Here is a 17,947-nt window from a genome sequence, read left to right as displayed (position 1 = left end):
GTGTGTGTATATATATATATATATATATATATATATATATATATATATATATATATATATATATATATATATATATATATATATATATATATATGTATGTATGTACCAGCACACTCCACGATGAAGGTTACATGTGAAAAATTTAGAGAGGTCTTCCGTCATAATCTTCTATAGATAGACCAGTCCTTGATTATAGGTCCACAAAGAAAATCATAGAACTCAATATTTATAACTATATCAATGCATAAATAGTATGAAAATATTTATATGTGTTCGGGAATGCCCTTACTGTGGCCCTCGCCTCTCCTTTGTCTGTGAGATTGACCTCACAAACACATAGTGCCGCAAACCTCCCAGCACCGGACCTTTCACGCAAAGAGTAAGAGATCAGGTGAAAGGTCCTAATGGCTAGAGGAGGGTGAATAGCCTATAAAATTTTCTATAAGAACACTTAAGCCAAGTGGTTACACAATTATAAAGCAAAGCGAGTGTTACGCTAGCCTACACAAAATGCAAGCCTCCTGTCCACAATTCTAGTTATCTATGATCTCTATATCACACAAGAGGCTAAGTCACTATCACTAAGTTAGTGAGATCTTAAAGACTAACTAAAGAGTCTCACTAACCACTAGACAAGACACAAGCTAGCTCTCAAAACTAATTACTCTAAAGAACTTAGCTGCACAAAGAAAGTAAATGCACAAGAGGGGTAGGAGGGTTATACCGCCATGTCAAGAGATGATCAATCAATCACAAGAGAACCAATGAAATCCTTGGTACCTCCACCAGAGTTCGGTCAGGACCCGAGGCCACGCTCTTCACTGCCACGTTGACCGGACTCACCTGGCCAGCGTTCGGTCACAATGCAGCCAGAGTCCGGTCGATCAAAAACTCCTCCTTTTGATCTCCAACTTCGCCATCCTTGATCAAATGTGCCAACCACCAAGTGTATCACCTTGTGCTCGTGTGTTAGCATATTTTCACAAACATTTTTAAGGGTGTTAGCACTCACTAGAATCTAAATGCATATGCAATGAGTTAGAACATCTAGTGGTACTTTGATAACCCCATTTCGATACGAGTTTCACCCCTCTTAATAGTACGACTATCTATCCTAAATGTGATCACACCCACTAGGTGTCTTGATCACAAAAAACAAAGAGCTCCTATCAAGTATACCTTTGCCTTGAGCTTTTTGTTTTTCTCTTTCTTCTTTTCCAAGTCCGAGCACTTGATCATCACCATGGCCATCACCATCATCATGATCTTCACCATTTGCTCCACCACTTGGAATGTGCTACCCTATCTCATGATCACTTAGAGCAATGGGTTAGCACCTAGGGTTTCATCAATTCACCATAACCAAACTAGAGCTTTCAATCTCCCCCTTTATGGTAATTGAGGACAACCCTTTCACAAAGATATGGATTGAAATTCACTTGAATCCTTGTTGCTTGCCTAATCATATTTACCATGTGTAAAGGATTTGGATAAGTTTCATAAATTCCAATTGGTAGCATTTGCTCCCCCTATATATATGCTAAGAGTTTGGATTGAAGCTTGTACATATGCATGGTTTAGAGTTGTGGGAGAGTAATGTCTACCAAATAATGGTAAGGTATAAGAGATGGGCCTTTGAAGCATGATACCAATCGAAGTGCACCAAATATACCATCCTTGGCACCATGGTTAGTTAGATACCACTTGCAAAGACAAGAACTAGATACCTCGTGAAATCAACATTATGTGCAAGGCTCTAGTACCACTTGTGAAAACAAAGCAAGGCATATCTAACTACCACCTATGCATGCTATTTTTTCATTTTATCATTTAAACCTACAACTAGCATACACCACACAAGCATGGAATTTTAATTTAAAACTTATGCCATGCAAGCAAACATATGAAATTCACATACAAATGCATCAATCAAGTTTATGAGCTTGCTCCCCCTACTTGTGTGCTCAAATTTTAATTTGATCCCCTTACTTTCATAGTTCTCCCCCTTTGTCATCTTTTCTTATCTTCGTTTCTCTCCCCTATCTTTGTGAATTACTTCTCCCCCTTTGTCATCAATGACCACAAAGGTTCAATTTTAGATAGGTTAAGATTATCAATGTCAATCAATGGGGTGAGGATTATTTTCCTAAATTTGGTCTAATCTAGAACACTTGCCAAAGGTATTTAACTCGGTTTGATCCAAGGACAAGCTTCTTCGCACCTCATTTCAAGGGTTATCTTGACCATGTTGAGTTAAACACTTATAGCTCATTTTCTAGATTAAACACTAGGTTCACAAGCCCACAAACATGTCATATGCTACCACTAGATCAAGTCAAGTATAGAAGAAATAGTGGTACTATACAAGCATCAAATTCATTTGATTTTCATGAAAGAGCCTATAAAACATGAGGAATGATTAAAAGCACTAAACAAGTCCTTAGCAAAAGATATATGCATTCCAATCAACTTTTACCTTGGAATGCTCGAAGAAGAGGCATGCCATATTAGTGGGGGGGTGCATCAACACATATTTGAGAAATCCAATATGTTCAACTTATTCTTTAACTTGCAAAACATTTTCTCATCAAGTGGCGTGGTGAATATATCAACAAGTTTTTCTTCGATGCCCACACTCTCAATGCAAATGTCTCCTGTTTGTTGATGATCTCTTATGAAATGGTGGTGGACATCAATGTGCTTTGTTCTTGCATGTTGAATTAGATTGTTGGTGAGCTTGATTGCACTCTCATTGTCACATAGCAATGGCACTTTCTTGAACTTGATTCCAAAGTCATTCAATCTGGCCTTCATCCAAAGAATTTGTGCACAACAACTGCCGGTGGATATGTATTCGGCTTCAGCGGTTGATAATGCAACACTATTTTGATTCTTTGATGACCAAGAATCAAGTGATCAACAATTGACAAGTGCCCGATATGCTCTTCCTTTCAACCTTGCATCCCGCATAATCAGAGTCTGAGTAGCCAACTAATTCAAACTTTGCTCCTTTGGGATACCATAAACCAACATTTTGTGTATGCTTGAAGTATCTCAATATTCTCCTTGTAGCCTTCAAATGACTTTCTCTTGGTGAGGCTTGGAATCTTGCACATATGCACACACTAAACATGACATCCGGTCTTAATATGGTCACATAGAGTAGGCTTCCAATCATAGAGTGATACAACTTTTGATACACCATGTTGCCACTTGCATCACTATACAAATTGCCATTTGTTCCTATTTGTGTACTAATTGACTTTGCTTCATTCATGCCAAACTTCTTAAGCATGTCTTTGATGTACTTGCCTTGACTCACAAATGTACCATTCTTCAATTTCTTGATTTGAAGACTAAGGAAATAACTCAACTCTCAATCATGGACATCTCAAACTCATTAGCCATCATCTTTGCAAACTCTACACAAAATTCTTGATTGATTGATCCAAATATGATATCGTCAACATAGATTTACAATACAAACAAGTCATTTCCAATCTTTTTGGTGAAAAGAGTGGTGTCAACCTTGCCCATAATGAACCCTTTAGAGAGTAGGAGGTCCCTCAACCTCTCATACCATGCTCTTGGTGCTTGCTTCAAGCCATACAAAGCCTTCTTCAACTTGTGCACATGGTTGGGCTTCTTGTCATCTTCAAAACTAGGAGGTTGCTCAACATACACTTCTTCATTGATGTAGCTATTTAGAAATGCACTCTTGACATCCATTTGATAGAGCTTGATGTTGTCGGCACAAGCATAGGCTAACAAGATTCTAATTGCTTCCAATCTAGCAACTGGGGCATATGTATTTCCAAAGTCAAGACCTTCAACTTATGTATAGCCTTATGCCACTAATCTTACTTTGTTCCTTACTACTATACCATCTTGATCTTGCTTGTTTCTATAGACCCATTTGGTTCCAATCATATTGTGGTTCTTTGGTCTTTCAACTAACTCCCATACTTGATTTCTTGTGAAGTTATCTAATTCTTTATGCATAGCATTCACCCAATCAACATCCATCAATGCTTATTCTATCTTCTTTGGTTCAATGGATGACACAAATAAGAAATGCTCATAAAATGAAGCCAATCTTGATCTTATTTGTACACCTCTAGAAATATCTCCAATTATAGTGTTTAATGGATGATCTCTTGCAATATTGGTTGGTTGGAGTATTGGGACATTGTTGCTTGCACTTGCTTGATCATTAGATTGAGATGATGTACTAGCCACTTGATCTTCTTCATTGTCATGAGTGTCACTTGAACTTGCTTGATTAGTGTCAACTTGCACATTTGAGTTAAAGAGCACTTGCACGTGATCATCTTCTTCATCAATCACTTGCCTAGGCCTCAATTCACCAACATCCATGTTATTCATGGCATTTGAAAGTTGAATGCCTCTAACATCTTCAAGATTCTCATTCTCATCTTGGGAACCCTTGGTTTCATTAAATTCAACATCATGAACTTCTTCAAGAGTACCGTTTGCCAAATTCTAAACTCTATATGCTTTGCTAGTAGTGGAGTATCTAAGCAAGAATCCTTCATCACACTTTTTGTCAAACTTTCTCAATCTTATGTCTTTTCTCAATATGTAGCATTTGCAACCAAAGACCTAAAAATATGCAATGTTGGGCTTTCTACCATTCAAGAGCTCATAAGGTATCTTCTCTTTCAATGGGTGATAATATAGGCGGTTGCTACAATAGCAAGTCATGTTGATTGTATTGGCCCAAAAAGATTGACTCACATTGTACTCACTCAACATTGATCTTGCTATGTCAATCAAGGTTCTATTCTTCCTCTCAACAAGGCCATTTGATTGTGGAGTGTACTTGGCCGAGAATTGATGTGTAATTCCAAAATCATCACATAACTCATTAATTCTAGTATTCTTGAACTCACTACCATTGTCACTTTTAACTCTCTTGATGGTTGTTTTGAATTCATTATGAATGCCCTTAACAAATGATTTGGAGGTTGCAAACACATCACTCTTGTCCACTGGAAATAATGCCTATGTGTATCTAGAGTAGTCATTCGCTATCACAAAGCCATATTTGTTTCCACCGATGCTAGTGCATTGTGTTGGCCCAAACAAGTCCATGTACAACAACTCAAATGCCCTGCTAGTGCTCATTATGCTCTTCTTAGGATGGGTGATTCCAACTTGTTTGCCGGCTTGACAAGAGCTACAAAGTTTATCCTTCTCAAATGCTATATCTTTCAAGCCTCTAACTAGATCGTGCTTAACCAATCTATTCAATTGTTTTATTCTAACTTGACCAAGACTTCTATGCCATAACCAACCTGTACTAGACTTAGTAAATAAGCATGTTGACAATTAAGCTTCACTAGAATTGAAATCAACCAAGTATAGATTCTCATATCTAAAGCCTTTGAAGATCAAATTAGAGCCATCTACACTTATGATCTCTACATCATCTACTCCAAAGATGCACTTAAATCCAAGATCACACAGTTAAGACACGGATAGCAAATTGAAGTTCAAGCTCTCAACTAGCAACACACTGGATATGCTGAAGTCATTGGATATTGCAATCTTACCAAGCCCTTTGACCTTGCCTTATCATTGTCACCAAATGTGATACTATTGTAACCATAATTGCCATTGGTATTGATTGAGTTGAACATTCTTGCATTATCGGTCATGTGTTGAGTGCACCCATTATTAAGAACCCAATGCCTTCCTCTGGCTTTATAATTGACCTATAAAAGAAGATTAATTCTTTTTAGGTACCCAAACTTTCTTGGGTCCTTAAATTTTAGTTACTAAGCTCTTTGGCACTCAAATGGCTTTCTTCTTTGAGCCCACAATTGGTGTACCAACAAACTTAGCCTTCACTCCATTCACACCCTTGGTAAGCTAATAATAAGAATCAAACTTAATTGAGGATACATTAGTGTTCTTGTTCTTGTTCTTGCAATATTGCTCTACATGCCCAACTTGCTTGTATCGATTGCAAAATCGACCATTGTTCTTCACAAAACTACTCTTGTGAGGAGCAAAGGTTGCCTTGCCTTTATTGGGGGTATAGCCCAATCCCTCTTTGTTGAGAGAAAACATTTGGCTATCCAAACACTTTAGCAAGAGGGCCTCACCACCATAGGCATTGCCTAAGGCACGAGTGAGCTCATTAACCTCCTTCTTCAAGGCCTCATTCTCAACCATAAGTGAGGCATCACAAGTGAAACCATCACTCATATATGAAGTGGAAGTGGATGATGAGCTACATGAAGGGTTAGCGGGAGCAACAACAATAGGATTATAGAAAGATTCATCAATTATGTCACATGTTAAGCCTTTGTCACATGTTACAACATGCTTCTTCTCATTTTGCTCAAGAAGAGTGGAATGAGCCTTCTCAAGCTTCTTGTGAGCCTTGCCAAGCTACTCAGTGTCTTCATTTAGACTCTCATGGGTAGCATTAAGCTCATCAAAGGCTTGCTTAAGGGCTTTTAGTTCCTTACGCAAGTCTTTGCATTCCCTTCTCTTACTATCAAAGTGAGTCTTATCCCAAGTGACCACATATGAACCACCCTTCTTCTTCTTCTTCTTGAAGGTCATCTTGTCCTTCTTCTCCTTCTTGCCCTTCTTGTCATCATTTTCATTCTCACTTTGTAGGGCATTGAGTAACAAGATGATCCTTGCTACCACACTTGAAGCACTTTTTTGCCTCATCCTTGCTCTTGGATGATGACTTCTTCCTTCTTGCATGATAGCCCTTCTTCACCATGAATTTACCAAATCACTTCACAAAGAGAGCTATCTTCTCATCATCAAACTCATCAAAGCTTGAGTCTTCATTTTCACTTGATGATTCTTGCTTTGCCTTGCCTTTGGATGATGATGTGGCTTTGAATGCCACACTCTTCTTCTTCTCATCTTTCTTCTCCTTCTCTTCTTTCTTATCATCATCTCTATATGTGTCATCGGTCATCACATCTCCCAACACTAGGTTTGCTGTCATGGTGTCCAAACCACTCCTCACTTGAATAGTGACCAATGTGCCAAATCTTGATGGCAAGCATCTCAAGAACTTGTAGAAGAAGTCCTTGTCCTTCACTTCTTCACCAAGTGCTTTTAGATCATTGACTAGCACTTAGAGCCTAAGAAACATCTTTGGCACACTCTCATCATACTTCATCTTAAAGCTAGCAAACTTCTCCTTGAGGATGTATGCCTTGGCACCCTTCAGTGCTTGTGTGCCCACAAATGATTCCTCCAACTTCTTCCATGCCTAATGAGCCATCTCAATGTTCTTGATTTGCTCAAATGTCCTCTCATCCATGGCATCATGAATGGCACTAAGAGCAATGTCATTGTTTTGGAGTAGCACCTCTTTGGCCACGGTGGGAGTTTCTAGATCGGCTATGTCAATCTTGGTCTCCACCACCTTCCACACCTTTCTATTAATTGACTTGATGTATGTTGTCATCTTAGCCTTCCAATAAGGATAATTGGAGCCATCAAATTGGGGTGGCTTCATGGTGTTGTTGATTTAAGCCATTTTGACACCGAAAGTTGTTAAACCTCAAATCACGGTGACCACAGCTCCGATACCACTTGAAAAGTCCTAATGGCTAGAGGGGGGGGGTGAATAGCCTATAAAAATTTCTACAACAACACTTAAGCCAAGTGGTTAGACAATTATAAAGCAAAGTGAGTGTTTGAAAGGTCCTAATATGGCTAGAGAGGGGTGAATAGCCTATTTAAAAATCTAAAAATCAACTAGAGCAATTTGATTAGTATGTTAAATAGCGAAATGCAAATTTGCTCTAGCTCTACAAGGGTTGCAAGCCACCTATACAACAATTCTAGTTGCAATGATTATTAGGCACGCAACTTGCAAAGTTTCTACTCACTAAGAGCTCTCAATCTTCCTACTCTAAAGAGCTCCACTAGATGAACTTAAACTAACAAAGCAAGCTCTCAATTCTAATTACACTAAAGAGCTTGCTACAACTAGTTTGCAAGAATATAAATGAGTGAGTAGGGTGATTATACCGCCGTGTAGAGGAGTGAACCAATCACAAGATGAATATTAGGCCAATCACGGGGAGAATACAAATGACAAGAGACAACCGATTTTCTCCTGAGGTTCACGTGCTTGCCAACACGCTACGTCCTCATTGTGTCGACCAACACTTGGTGGTTCAGTGGCTAAGAGGTGTTTCACAAACCTCGTCCACATGATTGGACACCGCAAGGACCTCCCCACAAGTGAGGTAACTCAATGACACAAGCAATTTACTAGAGTTACCTTTTGGCACTCCACCGAGGAAGGTACAACTCCCATCACAATCACCGGAGATGGTCACAAACAATCACCAACTCATGCCGATCCTCCACCGCTGCACCAAGCCATCTAGGTGGTGGCAACCACCAAGAGTAACAAGCAAAATCCATAGCGCAACATGAATACCAAGTGCCTCTAGATGCAATCACTCAAGCAATGCACTTGGATTCTCTCTCAATCTCACAAAGATGATTGATCAATGATGGAGATAAGTAGGAGTGCTTTGGCTAAGCTCATAAGGTTGCTATGTCAATGAAAATGTGCAAGAGGGTGAGCTTGAGCCAGCCATGGGGCTTAAATAGAAGCCCCCATGAAATAGAGCAATTGTACCCCTTCACTGGGTACTGATCGGAGTGACCGAACGCTTCGGTTCTACTGACCGGACGCAGGACTCAGCATCCGGTCGCCCGATGGTAGCCACGTGTCATTCTACGTTCAATAGGAGTCGTCTTATCTCAATGGTTGATAGTTGACCGGACGCTGAACCCCCAGCATCCGGTCATTTACAGTAAGGTTCCAAAACTAGTTTTCTTCGACCAGACTCGTCCGGTGGCACTTGACTGGACACATCCAGCGTCCGGCCAGTCACCCTAATTACTGTGCAGCTACGTCACCTCTGATCGAACACTGCCTTCCAGCATTCGGTCAGTCAGAGGCCCAGCGTCCAGTCACATGACCGATGCTAGGATATCACTGCCATGCCTGACCGGACGCGCTGGTCTCCCTAAGACCAGCGTCCGGTCAGTTGTAAAACAGCAGGACTGACCCTCTATCATCTCTATCTCCTTCACCCTTGCTCAAATGTGCCAACCACCAAGAGTATCATCTTGTGCACATGTGTTAGCATATTTTCACAAATATTTTCAAGGGTGTTAGCACTCCACTAGATCCTAAATGCATATGCAATTAATTAGAGCATCTAGTGACACTTTGATAACCGTATTTCGATACAAGTTTCACTCCTCTTAATAGTATGGCTATCTATCCTAAATGTGATCACACTCATTAAGTGTCTTGATCACTAGAACAAAATGGCTCCTACATTTTATACCTTTGCCTTGAGCCTTTTGTTTTTCTCTTTCTTCTTTTCCAAGTTTAAGCCTTTGATCATAACCATGCCATCACCATTGTCATGATCTTCGTCATTGCTTCATCACTTGGAGTAGTGCTACCTATCTCATGATCACTTTGATAAACTAGGTTAGCACTTAGGGTTTCATCAATTAACCAAAACCAAACTAGAGCTTTCAATCTCCCCCTTTTTGGTAATTGATGACAACCCTTATACAAAGATATGAAATAAGATTCAATTGAGTTCATGTTGCTTGCCCAAGCATATTTACCATGTGTAAAGGATATGGACAAGTTTCATGAACTTCATATGGTAGCAATTGCTCCCCCTACATATGTTCTAAGAGTTTGGATTGTAGCTTTGCACATATGCTTAGATAATAAATATAGGAGACAATTTCTACCAAATGATGCTAAGGTATAAGAGATGGACCTTTGAAGCATGATACCAATCAGAGTGCACCATTATACCATCCTTAGCACCATTAGTAACTAGACATACATAAAAACTAGAATACCCCATGAGATCAATATTACAAGTAAGGGTCTAGTTTCTGTATGATGAACATAAGTCTAGTTACTTTAGCTAGATACCACTTGATAGCTAGATATCACTTGTAAATACTTGGAAATGAAATCATTAGATATCCTATGCATGCTAGTTTTTCATTTTATCATTCAAACCTACAACTAGCATACACCACACAAGCATGGATATTGAAATTTAAAACTTGTGCCATGCAAGCAAACATATGAAATGCACTTTCAAATGCACCATACAAGTTCATGAGCTTGCTCCCCCTACTTGTGTGCTCAAGATTTTAATTGATCTTAATTGATCCCATTCCTTTGTCATATCTTATCTATATCTCTACACTATTTCTCCTCCTATCACTTATCTTTGTTTCTCTCCCCCTTTGTCATCAATGACCACAAAGGCTTAAAGTATAGATAGGTTCAAATTATAGATAGGTTGGGGTGAAACTATGTGAAATGAGGATCATTTATCAATTTGGTTCAATCTAGATTACTTGAAAAAGATATTTAACTCGGTTTGAACCAAGGACAAGCTTCTTCACACCTCCAAATAAGGGTTATCTTGTACCATGTTGAGTTAAACCCTTATAGCTCATTATATAGATCAAACACTAGGTTTACAAGCCCACAAACATGTCATATGCTACCACTAGATTATTTCAAGCATACAAGCAATAGTGGTAACATACAAGCATCAAATTCATTTGATTTTCATGAATGAGCCTATTTAAATGTGAAATATGTCTAGATGCACTAATCATGTCCTTAGCAAGGATGAATGTCATGCCAATCAATTTATACCTTGTATTGCTCGAAGGAGAGGCATGTCATATAATGGGGTTGCATCAACACATATTGGTGAAGTCAAGTATGTTCAATTCATTCCTTCGCTTGCAAAACCTCTTCTCATCAAGTGGCTTGGTGAATATGTTGGTAAGTTGATCTTTGGTGCCCACACTTTCTATGAAAATATCCCCTTTTTGTTGGTGATCTCTTATGAAGTGATGACGGACATCTATATGCTTTGTTCTTGAGTGTTGAACTAGGTTGTTGGTAAGTTTGATGGCACTCTCATTGTCACATAGCAATGGCACTTGCTTGATCCTAATTCCAAAATCACTCAAAGTAGCCTTCATCCAAAGTAATTGAGCACAACAACTACCGGCCGAAATGTACTCCGCTTCGGCGGCTGAAAGTGCTACACTATTTTGCTTCTTTGATGACCAAGATACAAGTGATCTTTCCAATAGTTGACATGTGCCCGATGTGCTCTTTCTCTCAACTTTGCATCCCGCATAATCGGAGTCTGAATATCCAATCAACTCAAATCTTGCTCCTTTGGGATACCACAATCCAACATTTTGTGTATGCTTCAAGTACCTCGATATTCTCTTTGTTGCTTTCAAATGACTCTCTCTTGGTGAGGCTTGAAATCTAGCACACATGCATACACTAAACATCACATCCGGCCTTGATGCGGTCACATAGAGTAGGCTTCCAATCATAGACTGATACATCTTTTGATCCACCATGTTGCCACTTGCATCACTATCCAAGCTTTCACTTGTCCCCATTGGTGTACTAATAGGTTTACTATCATCCATTCCAAACTTCTTGAGCATGTCCTTGATATACTTGCCTTGACTCACAAATGTGCCACTCTTCATTTGCTTGATTTGAAGACCAAGGAAGTAGCTAAGTTCTCCAATCATGGACATCTCAAACTCACTTGCCATCATCTTGCCAAACTCCTCACAAAAATCTTGATTTGTTGATCCAAATATGATATCATCAACATAGATTTGCATTACAAACAAGTCATTTCCAAGCTTCTTGGTGAAGAGAGTGGTGTCAACCTTTCCCATCTTGAATCCTTTAGAGAGTAGGAAATCCCTCAATCTCTCATACCATGCTCTTGGTGCTTGTTTCAATCCATACAAAGCCTTTCTTAACTTGTAAACATGGTTGGATTTCTTTCCATCTTTAAAACCAGGAGGTTGCTCAACATACACAAGCTCATTGATGTACCCATTGAGAAATGCACTCTTCACATCCATTTGGTGCAACTTGATGTTGTGGGCACAAGCATAGGCTAACAAGATCCTAATTGCTTCCAATCTTGCAACCGGGGCATATGTTTCTCCAAAGTCAAGACCCTCAACTTGAGTGTAACCTTGAGCCACTAATCTTGCTTTGTTCCTTATTACTATCCCATCTTGATCTTGCTTGTTCCGAAAGACCCACTTGGTTCCAATCATATTATGATCCTTAGGCCTCTCAACTAACTCCCATACTTGGTTTCTTGTGAAGTTGTTTAGCTCTTCATGCATAGCATTAACCCAATCAACATCCTTCAAAGCTTCATCTATCTTCTTAGGTTCCATGGATGACACAAATGAGAAATGCTCACAAAATAAAGCCAATCTTGATCTAGTTTGTACACCTCTCAAAATATCACCAATGATAGTGTCCAATGGATGATCTCTTGCAATATTGATTGGTTGAAGCACTTGCACTTGATTGCTAGCACTTGATTGATCACTTGGTTGAGATGATGAACTAGCCACTTGTTGATCTTGCACATTACCATCAATGGTGCTTACTTGGATTTGATCATGAGAACCACTAGCTTGCACATTTGAATTAGAGAGCACTTGATTCTTGTTATCTTCAACATCAATCACCTCTCTAGGCCTTAACTCACCAATGTCCATGTTTCTCATTGCCTTGACCAATTGAGTTCCTTTCACATCATCTAGATTTTCATCTTCCTCTTGGGAACCATTTGTTTCATCAAACTCCACATCATGAACCTCCTCAAGAGTACCACTAGCCAAATTCCAAACTCTATAAGCCTTGCTAGTAGTGGAGTAACCAAGCAAGAAACCTTCATCACATTTCTTTTCAAACTTACTCAATCTAGTGCCTTTCTTTAAGATATAGCATTTACAACCAAATACCCAAAAGTATGCTATGTTTGGCTTTCTTCCATTTAATAGCTCATAAGGTGTCTTCTCCATCATGGGGTGACAATAGAGTCGGTTGCTATAGTAGCAAGCCGTGTTAATTGCTTTGGCCCAAAATGAATGACTCACATTGTACTCACTCAATATTGATCTTGCCATATCAATTAAGGTTCTATTCTTTCTTTCAACTAACCTATTTGATTGAGGAGTATACTTGGTCGAGAATTGATGTCTAATTCCAAATTCATCACACAACTCATCAATTCTTGTGTTCTTGAACTCACTTCCATTGTCACTTCTAACTTTCTTGATTATTGTTTCAAACTCATTGTGAACACCCTTGACAAAAGATTTGAATATTGCAAACACATCACTCTTGTCACCAAGAAAGAAGACCCATGTGTATCTAGTGAAATCATCCACAATCACAAATCCATATTTATTTCCACCAATGCTAGTGTAAGTGGTTGGTCCAAACAAGTCCATGTGCATTAACTCAAATGCCTTAGATGTGCTCATCATGCTCTTCTTAGGATGTGTGTTACCAACTTGTTTTCCAGCTTGACATGCACTACATAGCTTATCTTTCTCAAAAGTGACATCTTTCAAGCCTCTAACTAAGTCATGCTTAATCAACTTGTTCAATTGTTTCATTCCAACATGACCAAGCCTTCTATGCCACAACCAACCCATGCTAGATTTTGTGATCAAACATGTTGACAATTGAGCTTCTCTAGTATTGAAATCAACCAAGTATAGATTCTCATATCTAAATCCTTTGAATATCAAGTTAGAGCCATCTACACTTATGATCTCTACACCATCCACACCAAATATGCACTTGAAACCAAGATCACACAATTGAGCTACCGACAAAAGGTTGAAGTTCAAGCTCTCTACTAGTAGCACATTGGAAATGCTTAAGTCATTGGATATTGCAATCTTACCAAGCTCTTTGACCTTGCCTTTGCCATTGTCACCAAATGTGATGCTATCAAATCCATTGCTCTTGTTTTCATTGATTGAATTGAACATTCTTAGATCATCGGTCATGTGTTGTGTGCACCCACTATCAAGCACCCAATGCCTTCCTCTGGCTTTATAATTTACCTACAAAAGAAGATCAATTCCTTTTAGGTACCCAAACTTGCTTGGGTCCTTGAAGGTTAGTTACCAAGGTCTTTGGTACCCAAATGGCCTTCTTCTTTGGGCCCACAATTGATGTACCAATGAACTTAGCATTCACACCATTGGCACCCTTATAAAGCATGTAATAAGAATCAAATTTGATTGAGGATACATTAGGTAGCTTGTTCTTGTTAGTTTTGCAATTTTGCTCTAAATGCCCAACTTGCTTGCATCTATTGCAAAACCGACCATTGCCCTTCACAAAGCTAGCTTTGGGAGTGACAAAGGCCGCCTTGCCTTTCTTGGGGGTATAGCCTAATCCCTCTTTGTTGAGAGAAAACCTTTGGCTACCCAAGCACTTTAGCAAGCGGGCTTCTCCACCATAGGCATTGCCTAAGGCACGAGTGAGCTCATTCACCTCCTTCTTGAGGGTCTTATTTTCCACCATTAGTGAGGTTTCACAAGTGAGACCATCACTCAACGGTGAAGTAGAAGTGGTAGTACTATAAGAAGTGTTAGTGGGAGAAACAAAAATAGATTAATCAATAAGATCACATGTTAGTCCCACATCACATGATATGATCACTTGCTCCTTCTTGGCTTCCTCCACTTTGCATTGCTCAATGAGAGAGGAGTGAGCCTTTTCAAGCTTAGAGTGAGCTTTGCCAAGCTTCTCATGGGCTTCCATTAGCCTCTCATGAGTATCATTGAGCTCATCAAAGGATTGCTCAAGAAGTTTTACTTTCTTGTGCAATTCTTTGCACTCCTTTCTCTTTATCTCATTGCAAGCGTGCACTTGCTCACACATGTCCAAAAGCTCCTCCTTGGTGTACTCCTCATCATCATCATCATCATCATCATTATTCCTACAAGAGTCACTTTCACATTCATCATCATCACTCTCATCATATTTTACCTTGGTAGACTTTGCCATGAGGCATGTCGATGGAGTGTCGAAGATGGAGAGCTTCTTGTTGATGGCGATGCTTGATAGTGCTCTCTTGATAGATTTCTTGTCATCATCACTAGAGCTATCACCATCCGAGGAACCATCACTATCCCAAGTGACTACATAGCCTCTACCCTTCTTCTTCTTTTGGAAGGTCATTCTCTTCTCCTTCTTCTCCTTTTCATTTTTATCTTTCTTATGCTTCTTCTTCTCATCTTCATCATTGTCACTATTGTAGGGACAATTTGCTACAACATGATCGGGGCTCTTGCAATTATAGCATCTTCTCACATACTCTTTGCTCTTGGTGTGATCTCTTCTCTTTCTTGCACCATAGCCCTTCTTCTTCATGAATTTGCCCATCTTGCGCACAAATAGGGCCATGGCTTCATCATCAATGTCACTAAGATCATCATCATCACTTGATTCTTTCTTGGACTTGCCCTTGTTCTTGGATGATGATGAGCTAGCCTAGAATGCTATACTCTTGTTCTTCTTGTCACCTCTGCATGTGTTGCATGCATGCACCAACGCCCAGGGGCAAAAATGTCTTTTTAACAGCCACTTAACACCGTTAGCTAACGGATTTGACTACGGTGTCATATTAGGGATGAAAGTTCAAGTGAGTGTCAAATAAGGAACGAAGAAAATTTTAGGGCCAAGAAAGGAACGACTCATTTTCCCAGTGTCAAATAAGGAATTCTCTCAACATTATGGTGATATACAGAGATTGGAGAATATTTAGAAGAATATTAAAACATGACTTAGCTTTAGATAGAAAGTCTGGTCGGCCACGTATGGTGTTATCTGGTCGGCGTTAACGGTGAGCACTTGGCGGGCGGTGAGTTGTTGGTGAAGATGACCTCTAAGGTGGTTTTGAGATCAAATCTGCTATCGCAGGGGCTGGTGTAGCCAGCGATGAATCGTCGTTGTGGACCGACATGGATCTGCATGAGATTGATGATGAGAACGCGCTACTGATTTGAGGTCCATCTGGCTTGCCATGGGATCAAGTGCACACCCCTACCTGGCACGCCAACTATTGACAAAAGATGCTCGGTAGTCCACCGAGGGGTATCCCATGATGGTAGATTTGTCATAGAGGTGAGCGAAATCAGGAGCGAGATGGTAATACAAGCACCAAGACACAAGATTTAGACAGGTTCATCCATAAGTATGATGTAATACCTACATCTTGTGTTCTGATGTATTACATTAAGATGTCGAGTAGGGGACCCCTACCTCTCCTTATATACTCTGGAGGGGTAGGGTTATAAGAAAAGTATCCTATTTGGTACTATACAATAGCTTGCGGTGCACGCCGAGCAGCGCCATGCATGCCTTGATCTTGTGGGCTGGGCCACCTCTGATGGTGCGGCCTATGTGTTATCTTGTGGATATCGGGGGCTGTACCCCCACACACTATCACTAAGTTAGTGAGCTATCAAAGACTAACTAAAGAGCCTCACTAGCCGCTAGACAAGACACAAGCTAGCTTTCAAAACTAATTACACTAAAGAGCTTAGCTACACTAAGAAAGTAAATACACAAGAGAGGTAGGATGGTTATACCACTGTGGCAAGAGATGATCAATTAATCACAAAAGAACAAATGAAATCCTTGTGACAAGATGACACAATAATTTATCACCGAGGTTTACTTGCTTGCTGACAAGCTATGTCCTTGTTGTAGCGATTCACCCACTTGGAGGTTCACATGCTAATAGGCATCACACGCCTAACTCGCAATAGGGTGCCGCACAACCAACACAAGATGGGGATCCACAAGCTACGAGCAATCCACTAGAGTACCTTTTGGCTCTCCACCAAGGAAAGGTCAAGAACCCCTCACAATCACCACAATCAGAGCCGGAGACAATCACCAACTCCATTTGATGATCCTCGCTACACCAAGCCATCTAGGTCGTAGGAACCACCAAGAGAAACAAGCGAATCCCGTAGAGAAGCACAATCACCAAGTGCCTCTAGATGTAATCACTCAAGCAATGCACTTGGATTCACTCCCAATCTCAAAAGATGATGGATTAATGATGGAGATGAGTTAAAGGGTTTTGGCTTAGCTCACTAGGTTGCTATGTCAATGAAAATGGCCAAGAGAGTGAGCAAGAGCCAGCCATGGGGCTTAAATAGGGAGCCTCAATGAAATAGAGCTGTTAGGGTCTCACTGCCTACCTCCATGAGGTGATCGGATGTGCTGATCAGATCAACTGGATGCTTGACCTCCTACGTTCAGTCACAGGATTATTACCATGTGTCCCTGCCTTTGATTTTCCACCACGTGATCCCAATGGTCGAAATCACCTATGCTTGTGCTTAAGTAACGACCGGACGCACGGTAGCGTGACCTGACGCGGCCAAGAAGTGTTCGATCATGCGCGCGCCCACGCCCTCTAAGCACATGTCTAGACGCACCGATCAATGACCTAATGCTCGTCCACATAAAGTCAGGATGACTCTAGAGAGGTTCTAGAGTCACCCCAACATGACTAGGTGCGTCCGATTGAGCATGACCGGACGCACCCCTAGTCCGGTCTTTCCTATCTTCACAAGACCGCCTGTGTCAGCGTACGTTAGCAGCGACCAGACTCACCACCATCGTGTCCGGTCATGTGCCTCCACCAAAATCTGGTTAGGAGCTAAGGCCACACTCTTTAGTGCCATGTTTATCGGACTCAGCTGGCCAGCGTCCGGCCACAATGCAGCCAGAGTCCGGTCGATCAAAAACTCCTCCTTTTGATCTCCAACTTCGCCACCCTTGATCAAATGTGCCAAGCACCAAGGGTATTAGCTTGTGCTCATGTGTTATCATATTTTCACAAAAAACATTTTCAAGGGTGTTAGTACTCACTAGAATCTAACTACATATGAAATGAGTTAGAACATCTAGTGTGAAAGGTCTGTTGGTGGTCACTAACGACAACATTCGTCCGCCAATTATCATCCAAAA

The sequence above is a fragment of the Miscanthus floridulus genome, chromosome 7 (genome assembly GCF_019320115.1).
Source record: "Miscanthus floridulus cultivar M001 chromosome 7, ASM1932011v1, whole genome shotgun sequence".
Taxonomy (NCBI): domain Eukaryota; kingdom Viridiplantae; phylum Streptophyta; class Magnoliopsida; order Poales; family Poaceae; genus Miscanthus; species Miscanthus floridulus.
The sequence above is the reverse complement of the archived record's forward strand: the minus strand, read 5'-3'. Positions refer to the sequence as shown.